The following is a 12,767-nucleotide window of genomic DNA, read 5'->3' as shown; positions in this document are numbered from 1 at the left end:
CAGCCAGGGCCCCACCGATGGAAAGCCGCTGGGCACCGGCCGGAGCTGCCGGCTGCTGGCTGGGCCGGCGGAAAGAGGCCGGCGCCCCACCCTGGGCACGCCGCCTGGGTGCAGCCATCCAGGGCCCGGGCTCGGCGCTGACACACCCGCACTCATGGACCCTTCGAGGGCGGATGCAGCAGCAAACGCCGCCGTGTTCTCGCTAATGGGGCAGACCCACTTCACAGACGGAACACTGAGGCTGGAGGCCACCAGGGGCGGGGGGACCCCACGAGGCGGGCCCACTCCCGGGCACCCCTGGGGCGGTGGCCATCTGACCGCACCCTGGGTGGCCATCTGACCGCACCCTGGGTGGCTGACGTTTTCCGATCTGCGGGGCGGGCCCCTCACCGGAGCCCACTGACAGCCCTTCGCCCCAGCCACGCGCCCCCGGGACTCGGTGATGCAAGGAAATCCCAACAGCATTCCCATTCGGCCTCTTCCACGCTCTCCTCGCCACCAACCAGCACCCACTGTGCGACCCGGGCCACCGGGACCCGTGCCGGGCACCTGACCCCACGCAGGAGGCAGGCTCGGGGAGGGTGGGCGGAGAGGGCGGGTTCCGGTCCATCCAGGCGTCTCCCGTGTTCTGCGACTTCGGGCGCCTTGGCCCCACCGCCAGGCCTCCCCTTCCCCGTCTGTGAAGTGGGTCTGAAGAGAGACGTCCGTGGGGCGGCATGGCCTCTACCCCGCTGGACAGAAGGCACCCGCGTCCTTGCCTGCCTTCGGGGAGACCCAGGCCGGATGGGGGCGCACTGGCCTGGGATCCGTCTGCCTGGGCGCCCACGTGCTGGCTCTGTGCTTGCCTGTCCCCTCTGGGCGGGGGGCGGGGGGGGGGCTGTCCCCAGACACCTGGGAGCTGAGAGCGGGGGAAGAGGCCAGGCCGGGCATGGCTCTGGACCGAAAAGTGAGTGGAATTTTACAGGAAGAGGCTTTTTGTTGTTGTGTTGATCCTCACCGAGGATATTTCTTCGTTGATTGTTAGGGGAGTGGAAGGGAGGGGGAGAGACAGAGAAACATCGACGTGGGAGAAACACGTCAATTGGTTGCCTCCTGCACGCGCCCTGACCTGGGCCCGGCCAGGGAGGAGCCTGCAACCGAGGTACATGCCCTGGATCCGGAATCGAACCCGGGACCCTTCCGTTCACAGGCCGACGCTCTATCCACTGAGCCAACCGGCCAGGGCAAAGGCCTTGTTTAAAACTGCTCATCGAGTGAGCCCTGCCCGTCCCCTACGCGGCCGCCTGCACCCCCCCACACCCGCCTCAGGTTTCCCAGCAAACAAGCGTCGTCTGCACCGCACAGACGTCCGGTCTGGGGTGCCCAGCGCCCGAGGCGTGACCCCGCGCGTCCCCCACGAAATGCATCCCTGGGAAGGAATCGGTGGCAGGAACCAGAGCCCCCGCCGGACAGCCCGGGAGCTCCAGTCCCCCGCAGCCGGCAGCCCCCACCGGCCAGGACACCCACACCCTCCGGACCACCACCCGCGCGTCCAGGAAAAGGTTCACGTCACACGCGAAGGACGAAGGGCAGACAGAGCCAAGGGGCCAAAGACAAACCCGTGCAGCTGGAAAGGCCTGTGTGACTGGTGTTTGGAGGCTCCTACAAATGCGTGTCCACACGCTGTCCCACGGCGGGGAGGGGGCCACAAAAGAACGGCCCAGCTCACTTTGTCACCTTTGAACTTCCTTTATTACTGGCATCGTTACGGATGCTCCCGTTCACCTATGCCCACCGTCGCCCAGTCCCCCCCGCCCCGCCCCTCGGCCATCGCCGCACTGTGGTCTGTGAACACGGGCTGTGCGAGCTGTTCTTTTGTTGTTAATAGATCTCTATTGATCTCAGAGAGGAAGGGGGAGGGAGAGAAACGCCAATGAGGAGAAGCGTGGATGGGCTGCCTCCCGCACGCCCCACCCTGGGGATCGAGCCCGCAACCCGGGCCTGTGTCCTGACCGGGAATCGAACCCTGACCTCCCGGTTCACAGGTCGACGCTCAACCACTGAGCCACACCAGCCGGGCTGCTTCTAAGTCCTTTGGCTAATCCCTCACCTTCCTCCACCCAGCCCCTCCCCCTCCCCCTCCCCCCAGACAGCTGTCAGCCTGTAAATTCAAACGTCCCGTCCATCTTTCTGAAGGAAACGTGGCCACCGCCGCCCACACGGGCTGCACGTGGGCCTGCGCGCTGGCGTGGGGCGTCCGTCTTGCTTCCTCCCTCAGGGGCGGGCCGGGTCTTTGTCGGAAGGTTGGGGTTTGTTGGGGGGAATGGTCAAGACGGTGCACGGGGCGGAGATGCATTGGGGAACGTTGATGCCACGCGACACCTCGTGGCTATTCAGTCACGTGTCGGTCTCACGCCAGATTACATGAAGCAAGCATGACCCGGTGACGCTCACACACACACGCAGGGCAAGGGCTCAGACACACCGCACGCTGACACGGCTGGTCTCCGGGGGGTCCGACCGGTTTCCTTTCCCCCTTTTCCCTTCCTGCTTTCCGTATCATGAACGTTGGATCTTTTTCATGGAAACTGGACACTGAACCTCACCGCGTTCCCACAGCTCCCGGGGCCCAGCCAGGGCGGCCAGGCCCACCGCGTGTCTGTGAGCAGCCTCGGGACCTGCGGGTCCCCCACCCCGGGGCCTCTCACCTGTGGGGTGACACCTGACCCGCCTGCCCCGTCCCTGAGGGTGAAACTGGAGCGCAGCTGCGACCTGGCCCTCCGGGGCCGCCGGGCGTCCCCAGCTCAGTTAGCAGTGGCCTGGGGACCCGCTGGCGACCCTCTCCTAGGGGAACTGAAGCGCGACCTTCAGGACCCAGCACCAGGTCTCCCCGCCCCCACCCCAGGCGGGACCTGGACCCCGGGGCGGGCGCAGGCGGCCAGGCCACGTGCTGCTCCCAGGTCGCCGCTGGGAAGGAAGCGGCCTCAGCCCGCCTGTCCTCCCCGGACACCTGAGCACCAGAGGTCAGCCCGGCACTGTCCGTGCGCCTGTCCAGGGACCCCAAAGTGACACGAGATTGCGGGAGAGGTGCCTGCTGAGCCCCTCTGAGCATCACTCCATCCCTCACCGGGCCCGGCAGGTGTGACCCGGCCCGGCAGGAGTGACCCAGCCCGGCAGGAGTGACCCGGCCCTGCAGGTGTGACCTGGCCCGGGAGGGGTGACCCGGCCCGGCAGGAGTGACCCGGCCCGGCAGGAGTGACCCGGCCCGGCAGGTGTGACCCGGCCCTGCAGGAGTGACCTGGCCCGGCTCTCCCCTCCTGACTCCTCACACCTGAGCCGGGGCGGCGGGGGAACTGGTTTGGGGGCAGTGGGCAGGGGGGCGGCCAAGTGTTGGACATGCCGAGCTGGGGGTGCCCCCAGACGCCCAGTACCAGGCGCGGAGGGAGGCGGGGATCTGCTGGCACTCGAGACACCCAGGGAGGATGGCAGCTCCGAGACTGGGGTCCTGGTGAGGGGGGTCCCGGAGGCCCCATGGAGGCAGGAAGGGTGAGGAGCGGGGTGACCCAGTGCCCCACCCCCCAGAGGTCACAGGGGACATTTGGAGGGGCAGCGAGCTCGGGCGGAGGGCTCCTCTGCAAACAGGGCCGGGGCAGGGCCGCAGTGCCCACCCGCTCAGCCCAGGCCGCCTGTCGGATGCAGCCAGGGCACAGCCGCTAGACACGTCCCCCAGGAAGAGGAGCTCTCAGACCAGAACCCCAAAGTCAAGGGGCCGAGTGTGGAGGCCACTGGCTCCCAGCTGAGCAGCGGCTCCGGGGGTTACTCCAGGGCAAATAAGTGAGGGTGGAGCAGGAGAGGAGAGGGCCCGAGGCCCCTGGCCCGTGGCGTCAGCCCTGCAGGAGCCTGAGGGGGGGGTGCTGGCTGGAGGGGCAGCTGGCCTGTGTGCAGGGCCCGCAGCAGCCCCTCGAGGCCAGGAATCCTGCTCGTGCCGGCCCCAGCCTGAGGCTCCAGGCAGAGGCTGGGCCATGTGCCTGTCCCCGGGGGCTGGCACAGCGCAAAGCACACAGTGGGTCTTCAACACACACAGCTCCCTGAATGTTGACAACGGCCGCTTGGCGAGGTCTTCCTGTGAGTCTCCCAACCGCCCTGCAAGGTGAGCTGTTTCTACCCCATTTCACAGGTGAGGGGGGGCAGGCCCCCCAAGGCTCCCAGAGTGAGGCCGGTGATGCAGGGCAGCAGGTGGGAGTGAGGAGCCACGCCCACTTCCGGGGCTCATGTCCCGCCCCCTCCTCCTCAGGGCCGCCCCTCTCTGAGCTCATCAGCGGCCACTGGTGCTGCCCCGAGGTGCCGAGGTGCCGAGGTGCCGGAGTTTGGGAAACGCTGGGAGCAGAGGGAGCCGGACTCTCTGTGCAGGTGCCTCAGGCCTTCAGCTCGGAACGCTGGCCTCGGGGCGCCGCGTGGGGTTCCCAAAGCACGTGGCCACAGGTGGCCCGGACCCCGTGGTGGGAGGGGTGGCTCTGGACGGACGCCCGGGCTCCCCGTTAGAGTAGGGCAGCCTGGGCCCGAGCTGCCTCCACACCCCTCCCGGTGCCCGTCCAGCTGGGGTCCTCTCTGAACCTCGGATCCTCCTCTGTCCGGCGGAGAGAGCGAGCCGAGGTCCCAGAGCAGACAGCCCGGTGTGAGCCGCCCGCCTGCCCGGTGTGTGGACGGAGGGATGCGGCGCAGCCGGGCCGGGACCAGCGCGAGGCCGGCAGCCTGGCCTGGGGTGGCTTCTTCCATCATCTGTCCCCCCTCCTGGAACCCCGAGGCCGGAGGTGGAGAACCGGCCACAGCACGCCGCCTGGGCCCAGCCACGTCCTCGTCTCCGCAGCCACGGCCAGGCTCCGGGAGGGGGCAGCCTCCCGCCCCTCCTCTGCCCCAACGGCAGGAGCAGAGAGCAAGGCGGCCGCTCTGCCCGCTGCCTCTGGGGCCCAAGGCAGCCGCAGCCCGGGGAGTTCTGAGTGACGGGCGGCTCCTGGAGGGGTGACCTGGGAGCCCCCTCCTCCCACCGGCCGCTGCGGGGCGCCGGCCGGATATTTACATCCTGAAGGAGGGCGGCCCCGTGCGCGGCCCCCAGCGCTTCCTGCCCACGGGCCGCGGGGCCAGGCAGGACCGCGCTCAGAGGCCGCCTGGTCACGCAAGAGCGGCCTCGGGCCAAGCGCCAGCCCTGGGAACGCGGCGGCCCCCCGCCCTCCGCACGTCCGGGGTCAGCGGTCACTGTATTAATAGCAGCCCCTCGGCCAGAGGCCTCTCCCCCGCGGTCAGCGCCCTCCCTGCAGGCTCGGCCAAGTGACCCAGGGACGTCCCCCAGAGGGACCCCCGGGAGTGACGGGGCCTCACCTCCCAGCCCGCAGGACAGGGGGGCGGGGGGGGGGGGGGGGGGGGAGCAGGCTTCAAACTCCGAGTGCTCTCCTCCCCCTCCCCCTCCCCCTCCCCCTCCCCCCTTCACAGCAGCTCTCGGGGCAAAAAGAGGCCGCACTTCGTACGGGAGCGACGTCCACCCTCAGAAAGGCTGGGTCACCGTCACAAGGAACGCCTACCACTTCAGACCACCGGAGCCCACGGACACAGAGAAACATCTGGAACGTCAGTCACCAGACAGGCCTCCCCTGGGCCTCCCCTGGCTCCCCGCACAGCGAGCGCCCGGGAGACACTGGGAGACCCCGGAACAGGCAGCACGGCTCCTGGGCGTCCCCGCGCCCCTGGGTCACCTCGGCGCAGCGCCAGCACCTGTCAGGCCCAGGACAGGGAACCGGTAACGAGGCGCGACGCCCGCCGCAGAGACGCAGGGACCGTGCGCCAGGGGGGCGGCGAACGGCCCGGGGCTCCGTGTGTAACAGGAAAACTGGCCGTGGGAAGATCCACGCAATAGTGTCGCCGACCCCTGGAGACTCTGCGAGCCACCCACCCCTCAGGACCGCCCGGCCCCACGGCCACCGGCCCGGCGCCTCCCAGCGCCTCCGGGGCCTCTGGAAACCGGAGCCCCGGCCCCAGACCCCGGAGCCTGCCGCGCCTGGGGTGCCCCCTCCAGGCTCCTGCCAACGTCCTGAGCCTCAGTCTCTCCGTCTGGAAAATGGGACAATAATAGCCAACTGGGCTGAGCGGAGGGCCATGGGGGAGGGAACGGAGGCACCGGCCGGCAGGCAACGCGCCCGCGGCCGCAGAGACGCCAGGCTGCGAGCTGAGAAGGTTGGCTGTGCTCTGGGCCGAGGCTTAGAGCAGGGGAGATGCCGCCCAGGCTGGTTCCTCCATCGCCTCCACAGGGACCCTGAGAGGTGCGACCCCGCCCCCTGCTGGACGCTTCTGGAACTGCCCAGCGTGGCGCCCGGGATAGGGCATGTTCCCCACCCCGGGGAGCCACTGAGTGGGGGGATGCCCACTCCCCCGACCACTCCCAGGGCAGCAGGACGGGGTGGCGGGCAGGGGCATCCAAAGGGCCCTGGTCTGCGTGTGGCCTTGGCAGTGGCCTTGAGGCTGACCCTCTGGGCCCCGGCAGTCGGCAGTCGCTCAACAGCCCAGGAGGGTCCTGATCAGCCAGCTTCCGCTCCAAAAGCCATGGCCCTGGGGCCTGTCACTGTTCCGGGGCCTGTCCCTCTCCCCCTCCCCGGAACCTGGGAAGGCCCTCGGGCCGGGCCAGCAGGCAGGTAGTGAGCCGGAGGTGAGCAGGGGGCAGGGGGGCAGGCCCCCGACTGCCGCCCACCCCACCCACGCAGCCACGACGCTGCCAGCCCAGTGTGTCGCCCAGAGACTCCTGACAAGATCAGCTCTAACCCACCACCAAGTCCCTAACTTTCGGGGTCCCGCGGCCCCATCTGCGGCGCGACCCTTCCTCCCGGCGCCGAGAACTCCGAGGTGCGGAGGGAAGGCCGCCCCGGGCCGGCCCCGCGGCTGGGGAGGGAAATGCCCACGCGTGGGGCCCAAACTGGCCGCGGGCTTCCGGGCAGCTGAGCCCCGACCCTGGCATCTCTCCAGGCCCCACGGGCCCCGTCAGGGTCCGGAAAGCCCTCCGAAGCCAGCCGTGCCTGGGGGCGGGCCTGGGCCCGGGCTCTCCGCTCCACACACCCGGTGGCGGCTGGCAGCCGGCGGGCAGGAGGTGGGGGGGGAGGGGGGGGACTGGGCTGGGTCTGCACCCAGGGCTGCCCCGGGGCAGCAGCAAGGGGCCCGCTGGACGGGTTCGCCATTCCGCCTTCCTCCTCTCCGTCCGTTCCCTTCCTGTCCCGGCCCTTTTTCCCCTCCCGCACTTTTTTCCTTTGGAGAACAGGCCTCCAGCCCTCCCGCCCATCAGCCTAAACCCGTGGTCGGCAAACCGCGGCTCGCGAGCCACATGCAGCTCTTTGGCCCCTTGAGTGTGGCTCTTCCAGAAAATACCACGTGCGGGCGCGCACGTACAGAGCGATGGAAACTTCGTGGCCCGTGCGCAGAAGTCGGTTTTCGGCCTGGGCCAGTCTGTTTTGAAGAAGTGGCGTTAGAACACTCAAGGGGCCAGATCGCTGCATGTGGCTCGCGAGCCGCGGTTTGCCGACCACGGGGCCAGTCAGAGGACCGGGTGCCACTGGCCCCGCCCCCCTCACAGCCCCGCGGCCTGCTGGCAGCTCTTCCTTCACCAGGCGGAGGGCGGGGCCTGGCCGGCGGCTCAGTGGGCTGAGCATTGCCCGGTGCACCGAAAGGTTGTGGGTTCGATTCCCGGTCAGGGCACGTGCGGGAGGCAACTAATCAACGTTTCTCTCTCTCTCTCAAAATCAATAAAAAACGTTTAAAAGCACATCCTCCGGTGAGGATAAAATAATAAACGGGGTCGGGGGAGTCTGCCATTTCATTTAACACAGGATTTCCCAGACACGGGTCTTCCCTCCCACAGGGCATCGGAGTCGTCAAGTGGGGGACACTCAGGACGCGCCGCCGGGGGGCAGCTGACCAGGGTCCCTCCTGCCTCCAAGGCTGCCAACGAGCTAACAAGGACGCAGGGCGTTACGTGTGGGGCCGAGTGAACAAATAAACTGACGAGCCCTGACCGTGTGGCTCAGTGGAGAGAGCGTCGGCCTGCGGACTGAAAGGTCCCGGGTTCGATTCCGGTCAAGGGCATGTACCTTGGTTGCAGGCACATCCCCAGTAGGAGGTGTGCAGGAGGCAGCTGATCGATGTTTCTCTCTGTCCCTCTCCCTTCCTCTCTGTAAAAAATCAATAAAACATATTTAAAAAAAATAAACTGACGAACAAAACTGGTCCAGAGGCACGGATGCGTGGGGCAGACTGAGACCTCAGAGGGGAGGCGTGGCAGGGACAGGAAGAGATCAACCAAAGAACATATATGCCTGTATAGAACACATGTGCACGTATAGAACATATATGCACGTATAGAGCATATGTGCACATATAGAACACATATGCACGTATAGAACATATATGCACGTATAGAGCATATGTGCACATATAGAACACATATGCACGTATAGAACACACATGCCTGTATGCATGGCCCATGGACACAGACGATAGTTGGGGAAGGCTGAGCAGAGGGGAGCTGAGCAGAGGGGGGCAAAGGAGGGGGCACTGGGGGACATCTGTAATACTGTCAATAAAAAAAAATTTTAAATACAGAACAGGTCGTTTGAATTTGAATTTCAGATAAACAATGAATATGTTTTAGTAGAAGTTCGTCCCATAAAATATTGGGGACTGTGCCGCCAGCACGGCCAAGGGGGACCCTGAGGGGGCGGTGACGGATTGGAAAAGACAGAGAATGAAGCTGGGTCTGGGTGGGACGCTGTCCTCTCAGACGAGAGCCTCTCTGATGCAGAGCCAGCGCCACGGACCCCCAGCCGTGTCGTTATTTTACAGCCGATGCCACGCGGCACAGTGAGGGCGGGTCAAGGTGTTCACAGCATCCTCTGGGTTTCGATCCCACTCAGCTACAGGCACCTGGTCCAGCTTTGTTTCCTTGCAGCCTCTGTCACTCAGGCTGTGGGGCCACGTGTTCGGACCACAGGTTCACGCTCACAACTCCAGCTGTTGGCGATCACGGTGCTGGGAGGCTCTGCCCTCCACGCTGGGCCTTGCCCGTGGCCGTGAGGACTGTGCCCTCTCGTTAGCCCGAGGCCTGAACCTGTGCAAACACTGCGGCCGCGCCCCACAGGGGACATACCCTATTTGCTGTGGATCTGAGGTTCCAGTTTAACGGGGTGTCCTGTTCTGCATGGAGCAACTCTACCCTGAACCTCGAGGGGACAGGCCTGGGGCTTCAACCAGGGCCCAACGGAAACCCCCACCACCCCATCTCCACCCTCTGAGGCGAGTCACCCCAAACACTATCAACTTGCAGGGTGCCCTTGGGCAAGTCCTCCCGTCCTGTCCCTGCCTGTGCAAAATGGCTGCGCCTTCTCTGACTTCTGGAACTTCCTCTGACTTCATGCAGGGCCTCTGGGACAGCCCCCCGGGAAGGAGACGTGGGGTCCCGTGAGCTCCTTGCTGGTGAGCTCCCCGCAGACGGTCACTCTGCTCGCCCATCGGCCTCCTGCCCAGGACGTACCCCACTGGTCCAGGGCTCCCTGGGATGGAGGGAGAACGCGCCAGGACCAGGGCTGAAGGCGCGGGCTCGTGGCGATCACAGCACCGACCCCGTGTTTATTCAACAGGCACTCGGGAGCACCCGGTCCGAGCGGGCACGGGCTCCGCCCTGAGGCCACGGCGAAGGGGCAGGTGTCTGCTGGTTCCGCGTCCTGGCGGTCACACAGGTCAGTGGATCCCACCCGGGGAGGGGCCCCCGCCTCGGGTCCTCCGGCCCCGTGCAGGCCTCTGCCTTAGCCTACAGATGCTCCCCACATCTTGGTCATCGCTAAGTGCCCAGAGCAAAGACAGGCTGCCGGGTGGGGAGGGGGCAAAAGGGTTCCTAAATGCAGACCCCTAGGCCTGGTCCAGACCCCAGACTCGGGGGAGGGGCCTGGAATCAGCATTTTGATCTCAGGTTTCATCCTAAAGCTCGCAAGGCCTGGTCTGGGGCTCCGAGGAGCCAGCGGCCCTTCTATCCAAACCCATGGGGACCAGGAGCTGCAGCCCCAAGGCAGGGGAGGCCCATCATGGCGTGGCCACGGGGCAGGAGACGTCACTGGGACCCGGCACCCCCATGGAACCCCGCCTGTGACCAGGCCCCAGGTCCCAGGCGGGGCCCCCAAGTAAGACGCGCCTGGCCTCGCCCACAGCCGGGCTCACACCCACCTGTTGCCCCAGCGGAAGTGTAATTTTGCACAATTAACCAACCTCTTGGGCCTCTGTCTGCAGCTGTAGAGCGGGGGTGCCGAGGGCCGCTTCCTCGTGGGATGTGGGAGTGAAGCGAGAGACACTTGTGCAGGGCGACCCAGGCCTCGGCACACAGTAGGTGCTCAGCCAGGCCTCCAGGCGCGATCTCCGTCACAGCCTCTCCCCTAGGGGGGCGCCCGGGCCTCAGGCCTTGCCGAGTTCCCTGGGTCCCGCTCTCACCTCCATTCTCTCCACAGACTCTGCAAAGGTGGGCGGTGTCCCCGCTACCTGTCACTCAAGGGCTTCCCTGAACCTTCCCAGTGTCCAGCCAGCCCGCTGCGCCACCCCTTCGGCCCACGCCCTTCTGTGTTGTCTCTGCACACGTGTGTGGACACCTAGTTGTGCATGGACACAGGATTCTGCACACGTGGGCGTGCCCGCACGTGTACACATGTACATGCACACACGTGCACTCACACATGCACGTCCTGCGCGCACTCGCAAGTCTCCCGCGGCCCACGCCTCCGCAGCACACGCGGGCCGCCCGGGGACGCGCGCCCTCAGCCGTCCGGAGGCCCCGCCTCGCCGCCTGGGGATGGGCCGCGGCTCGCGCGGAAGAGGCCGGCGGGAGCCCTGCGGCCCGTCGTCCACCCTGCGGGACGGCCAGCACCCGAGGCGTCGCACTTAAACCCCGAGGGAAGGGCGGGCGGGAGAAGCGGGGGGCAGCTCCGCGCAGACTGACCCGGCTGCGGCTCGAACCCACAACCCCGAGACAGCGCCGGGCATGCGCAGAAGCCGAGAAGGGCGGGCGCGGAGCGCGGGCGGGCGACGTCCCTCAGGTCCCAGCGCCCCGAGCACCCACAGTTCCAAGCGCAGGGCTGCGTCCGGAAGTTCGTGGAGCCAAGCTTCCTTCCTCGTCCTCTGATTCGCTACAAACCATTTCCATTTCCGCAGCAAGTTCCGAGCCAGTTCCCGACCGTTGGAGAGTCGTGTTGCTGTTTTGTTTCCGGGGGAATCTAGTTTGCTGTAGGACACGGGACTTCCGGGTGTTCCTCGCGGCCTTTGATTGGCTGTATTTATGCATATATTATAGCACGAAAAAGAGAGGCTTTTCCACACGCTAAAACGAATTTGGACGGTTTTAATGTAGACTATGTGGCCTTTGTAGGATGGGAGTGCTCGCTCTCGTGTCTCTGAGACATGTATATAAAGTCACCATAACCTAAAAGTGATGGGAGTAGAGGTCTTTAAATAGCCAACGGCGCCAGGGCTCAGTTGTGTTGTATGAAAGGAGAGAAGGTTAGCACTCCCCTTGACAAGGATGGAAGAGGCTCTCGGGCCTAACAACACGCATACGGTTAAGGCATTGCCACCTACTTCGTGGCATCTAACCACTGTTTTTTTTTTTCTCCCTTTTCACTGACTTGAGCACACGGGGGCCAGGGCGCCTTCACCACCTGCGGGGACTCACTCCGAACCTCCCTCCCCGCGCACCAGCCTTTTGACGGGTAGTCAGTCCTCCAGGAAGAACTGCCACCGTGACTTTGGCCAAAGAAGTCAGAGGGCCAGCTGGTGCCCTCCCTGCAGGCCCTCTGCCTCCGGTGTCTCCGCCATTGTGCGGGGACCCTGGGGGGATGGACAAGTGTCACCTACGGAGATGCCAAAGCCGTGCCCAGGGGAAAGCACTGCTGCCCTGCGCGTTTCCACCTCTCCTGCCAGTTTTGAATCCATTTGCACATTCCCTTCAGCATGTGTACACGGACACGTGTGTGTATGTACTTCTGGTTGCTTTGTTTCCTGAGTCGGTTTGGTATTTGAATTCTTTGAGTTGGTGGTGACAATTCCAGCCACGGAGCTTCTGGACGGAGCAGGGGCAGGGCGACCAGGCGCAGCCCCGGGCCTGCAGGGGAGCCCTGGCCTCCTGGTCAGGGGAGGGACGCGGAGCAGCTGGAGATCAACCACCCACAGGCAGGCCTCGCCGGGGCAGTTCACAGCGTGAACGTGTATGAGCACACGGACATGTACACACAGACGTGTGTATACACCTTCGTTTGTCGGCTTTTTTATCTTTCATTTTTGTGGAGCATGTAGACATATATACTTTTTATTTTGATTTTTATTGATTTTTTACAGAGGAAGGGAGAGGGATAGAGTTAGAAACATGGATGAAATATCGATCAGCTGCCTCCTGCACACCCCCTACTGGGGATGTGCCACAACCAAGGTACATGCCCTTGACCGGAATCGAACCTGGGACCTTTCAGTCTGCAGGCCGACGCTCTATCCACTGAGCCAAACCAGCCAGGGCCATATGTACTTTTTAAAAGATATTTAGGCAGTGGTCGGCAAACTGCGGCTCGCGAGCCACATGCAGGCTCTTTGGCCCCTTGAGTGTTTTGCAAAGGCCAGCTTAGGAGTACCCTAATTAAGTTAATAACAATGTACCTACCTATATAGTTTAAGTTTAAAAAATTTGGCTCTCAAAAGAAATTTCAATTGTTGTCCTGTTGATATTTGGC

At 64.8% G+C, this 12,767-nt stretch overlaps 1 non-coding gene across 1 annotated transcript; it reads left to right on the top strand.

Moving 5' to 3' along the window:
- Nucleotides 1–11,525: 11,525 nt before the first annotated feature.
- On the top strand, nt 11,526–11,651 carry LOC114226802 (U6atac minor spliceosomal RNA). The gene has a single exon (XR_003612913.1). It is a non-coding gene; the product is annotated as a U6atac minor spliceosomal RNA (small nuclear RNA).
- The last annotated feature ends 1,116 nt before the right edge of the window (nt 11,652–12,767 follow it).

This window comes from Eptesicus fuscus, chromosome 15, assembly GCF_027574615.1.
Source record: "Eptesicus fuscus isolate TK198812 chromosome 15, DD_ASM_mEF_20220401, whole genome shotgun sequence".
Taxonomy (NCBI): Eukaryota; Metazoa; Chordata; class Mammalia; order Chiroptera; family Vespertilionidae; genus Eptesicus; species Eptesicus fuscus.
This window is presented reverse-complemented; position numbering and strand designations above follow the sequence as displayed.